This window comes from Aegilops tauschii, chromosome 6 (genome assembly GCF_002575655.3).
Source record: "Aegilops tauschii subsp. strangulata cultivar AL8/78 chromosome 6, Aet v6.0, whole genome shotgun sequence".
In the NCBI taxonomy this organism is placed as follows: Eukaryota; Viridiplantae; Streptophyta; class Magnoliopsida; order Poales; family Poaceae; genus Aegilops; species Aegilops tauschii.
The window spans coordinates 125,311,610-125,322,206 of NC_053040.3; the positions used below are offsets into that span (position 1 = coordinate 125,311,610).

General features: G+C 49.0%; 1 pseudogene; it reads right to left on the reverse strand.

The window, feature by feature from the left end:
- Window positions 1-9,274: 9,274 nt before the first annotated feature.
- On the reverse strand, window positions 9,275-10,328 carry LOC141025883 (protein HEAT INTOLERANT 4-like; annotated as a pseudogene).
- Window positions 10,329-10,597: the final 269 nt, after the last annotated feature.

The window sequence follows — 10,597 nt, forward strand, 5'->3', positions numbered from 1 at the left end:
AAGATAATCAAATATGAAAATAATTGATACCTGTGACCTTGAGTCATAATGTTGGCTGACCAACTTTTGTAGTGAGGGTGATAACCCTAATCTTGAGTAACAATAACTCATGTCATATTGTGCCGGTTTATGATAAAATCGTTCCGGGTTGTGATAAACACCGGTTTATCCATATTCAATTCTGGCGACTTATAGTTGAAACTAGACCGGGTTAATAATCTCCGGATTATAACTGATCATGTACTGACAACTTTGTAGTTGAAAGCCGAACCGGGTTAATGAACGCTGGTTTATCAAAAACATTATAAATCTCATCAAAGGAGAAAAAACTTAGCAAATATAAGCATATAAAAACTTGTAGTCGAGGCTTTTCACGGGCTGCCAGGCCCCAAATTCGAGGCTTTTCATGGGCTGCTAGGCCACTGAGTTAAACCATTTTACAAAGCCTTTTAAGATGGACCTCAATCTTTAACCAATCGTCGTTTTAACTTTGACAAGTTCAGGGTCTTATGAGATTGACTTGTCAAAGTTCGGCGGGTCATACCAGGTTTACCTGGACGGAGTGACTTACTTAAAAAGGCAGGCTAACCCGGGGTTTTAGGTGTATACACTAGGCTTCCAAGCCGTGGCTTGATAGCCTATTACAAGTGTAGATTCTTTGTTCATTGCGATAGCAAAAAATCCCCAAGGAATATTTTGAGCTGTGCTCAGTGGGTGCCTATGTTTGAGTTGTTCTTTTGCAACACTCTTTGGCCCCGAAGTAATTTGGCTTTGAACCGATCAAGAGGTGTGACTATGGTTCGAATACGACCAAGCCCCCAAGTGATTTTTCTGGTGGCCTTGCGCCGATCAAGAGGTGTAGCTATGGTTCAAGTACAACCAAGCCCCCAAGTGATTTTTATATGAAGCTTTTATAAGCTGAATCAAGGGGTAAACCGGATGCCGCTTATGAAACAAAAGCCCCCATGTAACCACACATGATGTAAGAAAAACAACAGATACCCCGCTTTAGCTGAGGCTCCGGTTTATTATATTGATCATGATATATACATTGTCATAACTATGTACATAAGCAGAGCCTATGGCTCAAGTATACTAAGGCCGAAGATGAGCGATATTCCACGGCTGGTGGGTCTCCTCCTCCGATTTACGTGAGTCTTTGTGCTCTCGAACATCTATAAGGTAGTATGACCCGTTATGCAGATTCTTGCTGACCACAAAGGGTCCTTCCCAAGGCGGGGATAACTTGTGCATATCAGTCTGATCCTGGATGAGTCGGAGCACCAGATCGCCTTCTTGAAAAGTTCTGGTTCTAACCCGGCGGTTGTGATAACGACGCAGATCTTGCTGATAAATCGCCGAATGGGCTGCTGCAATGTCACGCTCCTCATCCAACAGGTCAAGTGCTTCCTGTCGTGCCTTCTCATTGTCAGCTTCAACATACGCCGCCACACGAGGCGAGTCATGACAGATGTCACTAGGGAGAACCACCTCCGCTCCATAAACCATGAAAAAGGCGTGTAACCCGTGGATCTGTTGGGCGTGGTATTGATGCTCCACAATACAGAAGGTAACTCTTCCACCCAACAACCCGGCATCTGTTGCAAAGGAACCATAAGCCGGGGTTTGATGCCTCTCAAGATCTCTTGATTGGCTCGCTCCGCTTGACCATTAGACTGGGGGTGAGCCACTGATGATACGTCGAGCCGGATGTGCTCACGTTGACAGAACTCCTTCATAGCACCATTGGACAGATTGGTGCCATTATCAGTTATAATGCTGTGTGGAAAGCCAAACCGGAAAATCACCTTTTTGAGGAATTGAACCGCCGTGGCTGCATCACACTTACTGACTGGCTCTGCCTCCACCCACTTAGTGAACTTATCAACCGCCACCAAAAGGTGGGTCTTCTTGTCCTTTGATCTCTTAAAGGACCCAACCATATCCAGCCCCCAAGTTGCAAACGGCCAAGTGATTGGGATCATCCTCAATTCCTGGGCCGGAACATGAGCTCGGCGTGAAAATTTCTGACAGCCGTGACACTTTTTCACCAAGTCTTCCGCATCAGCATGAGCCGTCAGCCAATAGAAGCCATGACGAAAAGCTTTAGCTACCAATGATTTTGAACCGGCGTGATGACCACAATCCCCTTCGTGGATCTCACGCAAAATCTCACGGCCTTCTTTAGGAGATACACATCGCTGAAATGCCCCTGTTACACTGCAATGATGTAACTCGCCATTGACAATAGTCATGGACTTTGATCGCCGGATTATCTGCCTGGCCAAGGTTTCATCCTCTGGTAACTCTCCCCGGTTCATATACACCAAATATGGGATCATCCAATCCGGGATAACATGAAGAGCCGCCACCAACTGAGCCTCCGGATCAGGAATAGCCAAATCCTCCTCTATAGGGAGCTTGACTGACAGATTATGCAGTACATCCAGGAAAACATTGGGTGGAACCGGTTTACGTTGAGAACCCAAACAGCTTAAAGCGTCCGCTGCTTCGTTCTTCCGCCGGTCCACATGATCAACCTGATAACTTTGAAGTGACCTGCAACAATGTCCACCTCACGACGATATGCTGCCATGAGTGGGTCCTTGGAATCCCAAGTACCAGACACTTGTTGAGCCACCAGGTCCGAGTCACCGAAGCACTTAACCCGGCTTAAATTCATCTCCTTAGCCATCCGAAGACCATGGAGTAGAGCCTCATATTCAGCTGCATTGTTAGTGCAAGGAACATTAAACGGAAAACATAACAAAACTTATCACCTCGTGGGGAAGTTAATACGACTCCAGCCCCCAAGCCTTCCAATTGCCTGGACCCATCAAAATGAATAGTCTAATAAGTATGATCCGGCTTCTCTTCTGGCGCCTGTAACTCTGTCCAGTCATTGATGAAGTCCACAAGTACCAAAGATTTGACCGCCGTCCGGGGCACATATTTTAACCCGTGAGGCCCAAGCTCAATAGCCCACTTGGCAACCCGACCAGTTGCTTCCCTGTTCTGGATTATATCTCCCAAAGGAGCAGAACTGACCACAGTGATGGGATGACCCTGGAAATATTGCTTAAGCTTCCGGCTCGCCATGAAAACTCCATACACGAGCTTCTGCCAATGTGGGTACCTCTGCTTGGACTCAATAAGTACTTCGCTAATATAATAAACCGGCCGTTGAACCGGATACTCCTTTCCAGCCTCCTGGCGCTCCACCACAATAGCCACGCTGACAGCCCGGGCATTAGCAGCCACATATAAAAACAAGGGCTCTTTATCAACCGGAGCAGCAAGGATAGGTGGCTCGGCTAGTTGCCGCTTTAAATCCTCAAATGCTTCATTGGCGGCGCCACTCCAGACAAAGTTATCTGTCTTTTTTAGCGTCTGATACAAAGGGATGGCCTTCTCCCCAAGGCGACTGATAAACCGGCTCAAGGCTGCAATCCGGCCTGCCAGGCGTTGAACATCATTGATACACTTCGGTTTAGCCAAAGAAGTTATAGCCTTGATTTTCTCCGGATTAGCTTCAATGCCTCTGTTAGACACCAAAAAGCCCAAGAGCTTACCTGCCGGTACACCAAAGACACAATTGGCCGGATTAAGCATCATTTTATAAACTCGGAGGTTATCAAAGGTCTCTTTCAAGTCATCTACCAATGTCTCCCCCTTTTTGGATTTCACCACAATATCATCCACATAAGCATGAACATTGCGACCGATCTGATTATGAAGACAATTCTGCACATAACGCTAATAACTCGCCTGGGCACTCTTGAGCCCAAAGGGCATAGATACATAGCAGAAGGCTCCAAAAGGAGTTATAAACGTTGTCTTCTCCTGGTCCTTAACTGCCATTTTGATCTGATGGTAACCAGAATATGCATCCAAAAAGCTCAAACGCTCACAACCCGCCGTAGCATCAATGATTTGATCAATACGAGGGAGAGCAAAAGGATCTGCCGGACAAGCCTTGTTCAAATCTGTGTAGTCCACACACATACGCCAAGTGTCGTTCTTCTTTAACACCAGCACCGGATTAGCCTACCATTCAGGATGAAATACTTCAACGATGAACCCAGCCGCCAAGAGCCTGGCTACCTCCTCACCAATTGCCTTGCGCCTTTCTTCATTGAACCAGCGAAGAAACTGCTTGACCGATTTATACTTAGGATCAACATTAAGAGTGTGCTCAGCGAGTTCTCTCGGTACACCTGGCATGTCAGAAGGCTTCCATGCAAAGATGTCCCGATTCTCATGGATGAACTCGATGAGCGTGTTTTCCTATTTCGGATCCAAGTTAGCGTTGATGCTAAACTGCTTGGATGAATCTCCTGGAACAAAATCAACCAGTTTAGTCTCATCAGCCGATTTAAACTTTAAGGCCGGATCATGCTCTGTAGTTGGCTTTTTCAAAGAAGTCATGTCCGCCGGATCAACATTGTCCTTGTAGAACTTCAACTCCTCTGCTGCAAAAACTGACTCAGCATATGTTGCATCACCTTCTTCACATTCCAAGGCGATCTTACGGCTTCCATGAACTGTGATAGTTCCCTTGTGACCCGGCATCTTGAGCTGCAGATAAACATAACAGGGCCTTGCCATGAACTTAGCATAAGCCGGCCGTCCAAACAGGGCATGATACGGGCTCTTGATTTTCACCATCTCAAAGGTCAATGTTTCTGATCTTGAATCATGCTCATCACCAAAGGAAACCTCCAGAGCTATCTTACCAACTGGATACGCCGATTTACCAGGCACCACACCATGGAAGACCGTGTTGGACGGTTTAAGATTTTTATCTGTTAACCCCATGCGACGGAAGGTTTCATAATAAAGGATATTGATACTACGCCCTCCATCCATGAGTACCTTGGTGAACTTATATCCTCCAACTTGAGGCGCCACCACCAATGCCAGATGACCCGGATTATCAACCCGGGGTGGATGATCCTCTCTGCTCCACATGATCGGCTGCTCAGACCAGCGTAAGTAACGGGGCACCGCCGGTTCAACGGAATTTACTGCCCTTTTATGAAGCTTCTGATCGCGCTTGCATAGGCTAGTAGTGAAGACATGATATTGCCCACTGTTCAATTGCTTCGGGTTGCTCTGGTAACCCGACTGCTCCTGCTGCTGTTGATTCCCCTGGTGATTATAACCACCTTGGTTGCACTGATTGCCTTGATTACCATGTCCGCTCTGATTACTGTGAAAACCTGAACCGAAACTGCCTCCACCATAACCCGGCCCATGAGATCCATGGCCTGAACCGCCACCCGGTCCATGATCATACCGAAAAAATCTGAATTTTTGAACTCCTGCATGATATAACAATACTTCCAGAGGTGCGTGGCCGGTTTGTCCCGCGACCCGTGCTTTGGGCAAGGCTGGTTTACCAGGTACGACAGGCGCTCCGGATTGGGACTTGGTCCTCCACCACGCTGGGGCGGTTTACCCTTATGCCGCTGGCCTTTGTCCTGCGCGTTGGTATTAGCCACGAAATCTAAACTGTTATCCGCTTTACGCTTACCGCTGTTTCCATGACTCGTCGGGTTATGCTGCTGCCCTTTGGTACTGCCGCTCTTCTTTCCCTTCCCTGTCTTGTCGTCGTCAGACTCAGGATCCTTGGTACTATCAGAGTCGGCACACTTCACCAGAGCTGCCATAAGTGTTCCCATGTCATTCAGTGACGTTTGAGCCATCCCAACTTCAATTTCAGAGGTGCAAACCGGCAATTGCCTTCCAACGTTAAAACTGTTGTATCAGCATTGATGCGGTCCGATGAATGCAGAATCTCCGAAACCCGGCGCACCCAATGGGTTGTTGATTCTCCTTCCTCCTGGACACAGGCAGCTAAGTCCACAATTGACATGGGTTGCTTGCACGTTTCCTTGAAATTCTGGATAAATCGGGCCCTTAACTCGGCCCATGACCCAATGGAGTTAGCTGGCAAGTTTTTCAACCATGTGTGAGCTGTTCCTTCCAACATCATGGTAAAGTATTTAGCACACGCCGCATCGTCCACATCCAGCATCTCCATTGCCATCTCATAGCTTTCAACCCATGACTCGGGGGATAAATCGGCAGTATAATTCAGCACCTTACGTGGGCCCTTGAAATCCTTGGGCAGCCGCACATTGCGCAGCGCTGGAACGAGACACGGTACCCCCAAAGAGCTGGAAGTAACCCCTGGTTCCACCGACGTGGTTGGACGAACTGGAGTAAGTTGGCGGGCTTCATGTTGCGCCGCTAACTCGGCCTCTCGACGTGCCCTAGCATGATCTACCACATCCTGAGCATCACCACCGCCACCCGCCGGGTTATGGCCACGGGGCGGATTACGGTTTCGCGCACTGCTTGACACGGCCGGTTCATCCATATGCCTGCTGTAACTCCGGCTTGGGCGGGGAGTAGAATGGATCCTTTCGCGGCTATATGAATAAGCCTGCTGCTGAGTCAAAGCTGTCTGAAGGAGCTCCCTAGCCCGTCGCGTCTCGACCGCTACTAGGGACTCGCCTTCGATCCGGAGAGCCGCCAGTCGTGAAGGGGCAGCGACAATGTTATCCATCGGGTTAGAGTAGTGACCCGGTGGTGTTGGGACGTGCTGTGACGGAACGTTGTTCTGACGAGGCATATCTGTTGGACGCGGCTGAACCGGCGCCCCCGTTCCAGGTGCCTCCGCCCGGTTTACCACTGGCGGATTACTGATCCCTGCTCCTGGAGTATTAAAGAGGTTCCTGGCCTCATAAACCGGCGGCAGGTGAGACCGGTACCTTCTCCTCATGACATCGTTTGACGCGCTCTGATCCAACATAAGCCGGTAAGCCTGTGCATCCAATGCGGCCCATTCCGCAGCCATCCTGGTATCCTCAGCTGCCAGGTCGGCTTTGGCCTGAGTTATCTGATCTTTCACCTTTGCGATTTCCGCATTATGCTCATCTTGATTCGCCGGGTTAACTTCCGCCATCAGTGTTGCCAAAGCGTCAAATAAATCAGATTAAACCTGAGCCGGCGGTCGCACGGGGCCTCCTGCCCCGGCCGCTGTCTCTGCTACCGATCCGGAAACCATCGCCGCTGCGGTCGAAGAGTGGAGCGCTGGCTGCGTACCGGCCATGAAGATCGCAACCCGGTTTGGCGGATCAAAGGGGTCCGGAATACTGTCGCCATCGGAATAGCCCCCAATCCGGCCATCTTGCAACTGGTACAATGACTCGGTCTCTCCGGTCGATGACTCATCATCAGAATAAACGACGGTCTCACCACCAGATGCCGATCTATCCTCAAATTCCGCTCCATGGATGACTCCCACGAAGGCACACTTCATGGCAGGCTGAACCCGGGCAGGTCTCGCACGCTGAGCCGTCTCGACGATGTCGGTGCAGATGTCCGGCTCAGGGCCCGGTTTGCCGATCTTGCCAATGAAAACGTGGATGCCGCCGAAGGGGACCCGGTACCCGTACTCGATTGAGCCGGCCTCGGGCCCCAGCCTGCGTCGTCGATGTAGAGCTTGCCGCAACGACTCTTGGTCATCCGGCCCACAACGTATCCCTTGAGCCCTTCGAAGCTGCCCTCTAAGAACTCGAAACCATCGTGTGATAGCCCCACGGTAGGCGCCAACTGTCGTAGTTTTGTCACGGCAGATGTCCTAGAGAAATGACTTAGTCGTGGAGCCATCGCGACGGGTTAGCTTAAAGGGGTTAAAGCGGACAAGGGACGCAGAGAGTTTATACTAGTTCGGCCCCTTGCAGTGAAGGTAAAAGTCTACGATCCAGTTGTTGTGGAATTGCTAGGGTTTCGATGACCAGGGAGCGAATCCGCTATGCCTGGTTCTCGAGTTGTTGTTTGTTGTCCCTAAACCGTCGCCAGGTCGTCCCCTTATATACATGGGTTAACGCCCGCCGGTTTACAGGATTCCGAGGCCGGCTCATAAACGTGTCCGGCCCGGTCTCTACTATTTCTTCCTTACAACACAAGCTTACATATCAATGTCGGTTTATGACTACATGCCTTAATCCGCCTTTGGGCCCTGGGCCTTCATAAAGCGCCATCATCTTTGTCTTCATGGGCTTAAAATATAATAACTCATTATGGGGATAACCCGGCCTCTCCTGGCCGGTTTATGCCCAGTAGTAATATCCCCAACAGTTTACCTTCGGGTTACTCCTTTGAAGGGTATCCATCTGGGCTTTTGTAGCCGCGTCGGTCCCTCCTTTCAAATCGGGAATCTGGGAGGAGACGAGGAGAGGTGGCGGCCAAGAGGGGTGGGCTGGAGGCCATGGGCTATGTGGATGTTGCAGCCAGAGAGAGGGCGCGCGGGAGGTGGAGATGAACGGCGGGACAAGCCATGGTGGCAGCGAGGAAGAGGGCGTGTGGGAGGGGAGAAGAGTGGCGACATGTTGTTTCTCACCCCATCTGGGCTCTAGGTTTTCACTGGTCGCTAGCAGCCATCTCACACTTCGTATACCCAGAATAGGAGGAGCAACGAGTGATTTTCTGGACCCAGTCGTAACAAGGGCCAACAGTCATCCACCACCAAGGCAATCACGAGAGTTAAAAACTTCCGGCGGCTGACCTGCCAGCAGTCGAAAGAGTCACCGCCATCGAAGCAACCATGAGCGTTAAAAACTTCCAACTGCTGGCCAGCTGAGCAGTCAAAACGAATCAGCAGTAAATCAATCGTGCGATCCATAGAGCTTACCGCGCGCAAGTGCGGTAGAATAGCGGGTGTCATAGCGTCTTTTATAGAAGAGATATCACTCCCGACAGATACTTTGACCTACAAACGTTTGACCAAAATTCTAGTGGGGTTGTCTTATTTATTCAACCTCCCTAAATTTTTCAGACATGACCAGCAACCCCTTATTTGGGGAGTTTTTTGGGGAATACAGAAGAAAAGGGATGATAGGCAGTGTAGGACCTATTACCCATAATAGGTACACTCGCCCCAATACCAATTCCAAAAAAGAAAAAGTATCATCTCATCATCTGGTTTTGGCATGCGTTTGGATTATTATTTGTAAAGAAGTTAGTTCGAGAACAAAATGACTTTATTCATGTATTAATTTGCCATTATTGAGATTCGAATAATGCAAATTCAAAAAAAAATGTCAGCAGATAATATAACTGAACAGAAATACAATTAAGTAAAAACATTACACTGAATATTTTCAGAGAAAGTACAACTCCGTACAATTCTAGAGAACCTCATACCAAACCATTCAGGGACGTCTCCTAATTGACTCCCAGAGTAGCAGAAGCTTAACAGGGGCTATAGAGAATAGTGCACACCATACAGAAGATGCAACCCCTGCATACACAGCACTCACATTAGAAAATGTGCATTTCGGCAAAATTTACCAATATAGTTTGACTTGTTGAACTTTACATTAGGAGTATCCCAGGTTTTAACAGGATAAAATTTGTAAAATCGGATATCTGCATATGCCTTCTTTGTCTCAGGATCCATAGCATCAATAGCTTTCATCCTTTCTTCTTTAGCCTGCTTCTTCCTTTCTTGAACAGCCTTTAGCAATAACTTCAAGGTTTCTTTCTCGTTCTCTGGCAAGACCACATTATGAACAAATTCCTCGTAACTGTCCATTTCCCAGTCAAATTCCCACACCATCGGCGGTGCTAGAGGGTATGTGACACTTATAACTGAATCTTCGCCATCAAGAGTCAATGGCGTAAAACCAATTGTAGATAATGGAGTGAAAGGACAGTCAACAGCAACTATAACTGGAACATGTACTGTCCTTACTGTACCTCCGATATCTAATAGGTGAGACTCGGTACTTCCAAATAAGTGAACTCTCTTCTCATAAAGATCTCCGCCTTGTTTTAGAGCTGCCTCTAAATTTTCAAAGTTCCAATTAAACTCCTTCGTCTAATTAAAATTGTCCCACTGAATTCCAGCATTGAAGGCTGACAACCAAAGATCCTCCTGGAACAAAGGAATAGATCATTAGATACTCGCATGAAAAGCAATATATCAATATCATAGACAAGAGCAAATGACGTCGATAACTGCCACACGTGTGGCATCTAGGGGGTATCTGCCGCACGCCCCGTGTGGCATCGACACAGGCCCGCCCGCCCGAGCACGTCCGGGCGCACCCCGCTACAGCCCGCACGTTCGGTGTGCGGCGCGATCGCACGCATGAGCACGTCCGGGCGAGCGACCACGCGGCCCGCACGACCCGTCTCGACCGTCGCCCCTCCCCGCCTGCGAGCCACACGCCCCGCGTGGCAGTAACCACACGTCCCGCCGCGATTGCTATGGTCCGGACCCTCTTCCATGTACGTGTCACTGCAGTTGCCATGTCGCTGAACTGCAGTTGCCATGTCGGACAACTACAGTTGCCATGTCGCTGAACTACAGTTGCCATGTCGGACAACTACAGTTGCCATGATTGCTCAACTGCAGTTGCCATCTCAGGTCATGTGCCGGATGCCTTTTTTGGGCAACTGCAGCTGTTGCCATGTATGGTCTGGTCTACTACAGTTGCCATGATTTGAAAACTTTAGGAGTTGCCACCTACTACACTAGACAGTTGCCATGTAGCACTACGAAACATGGCAAAAAAACAAG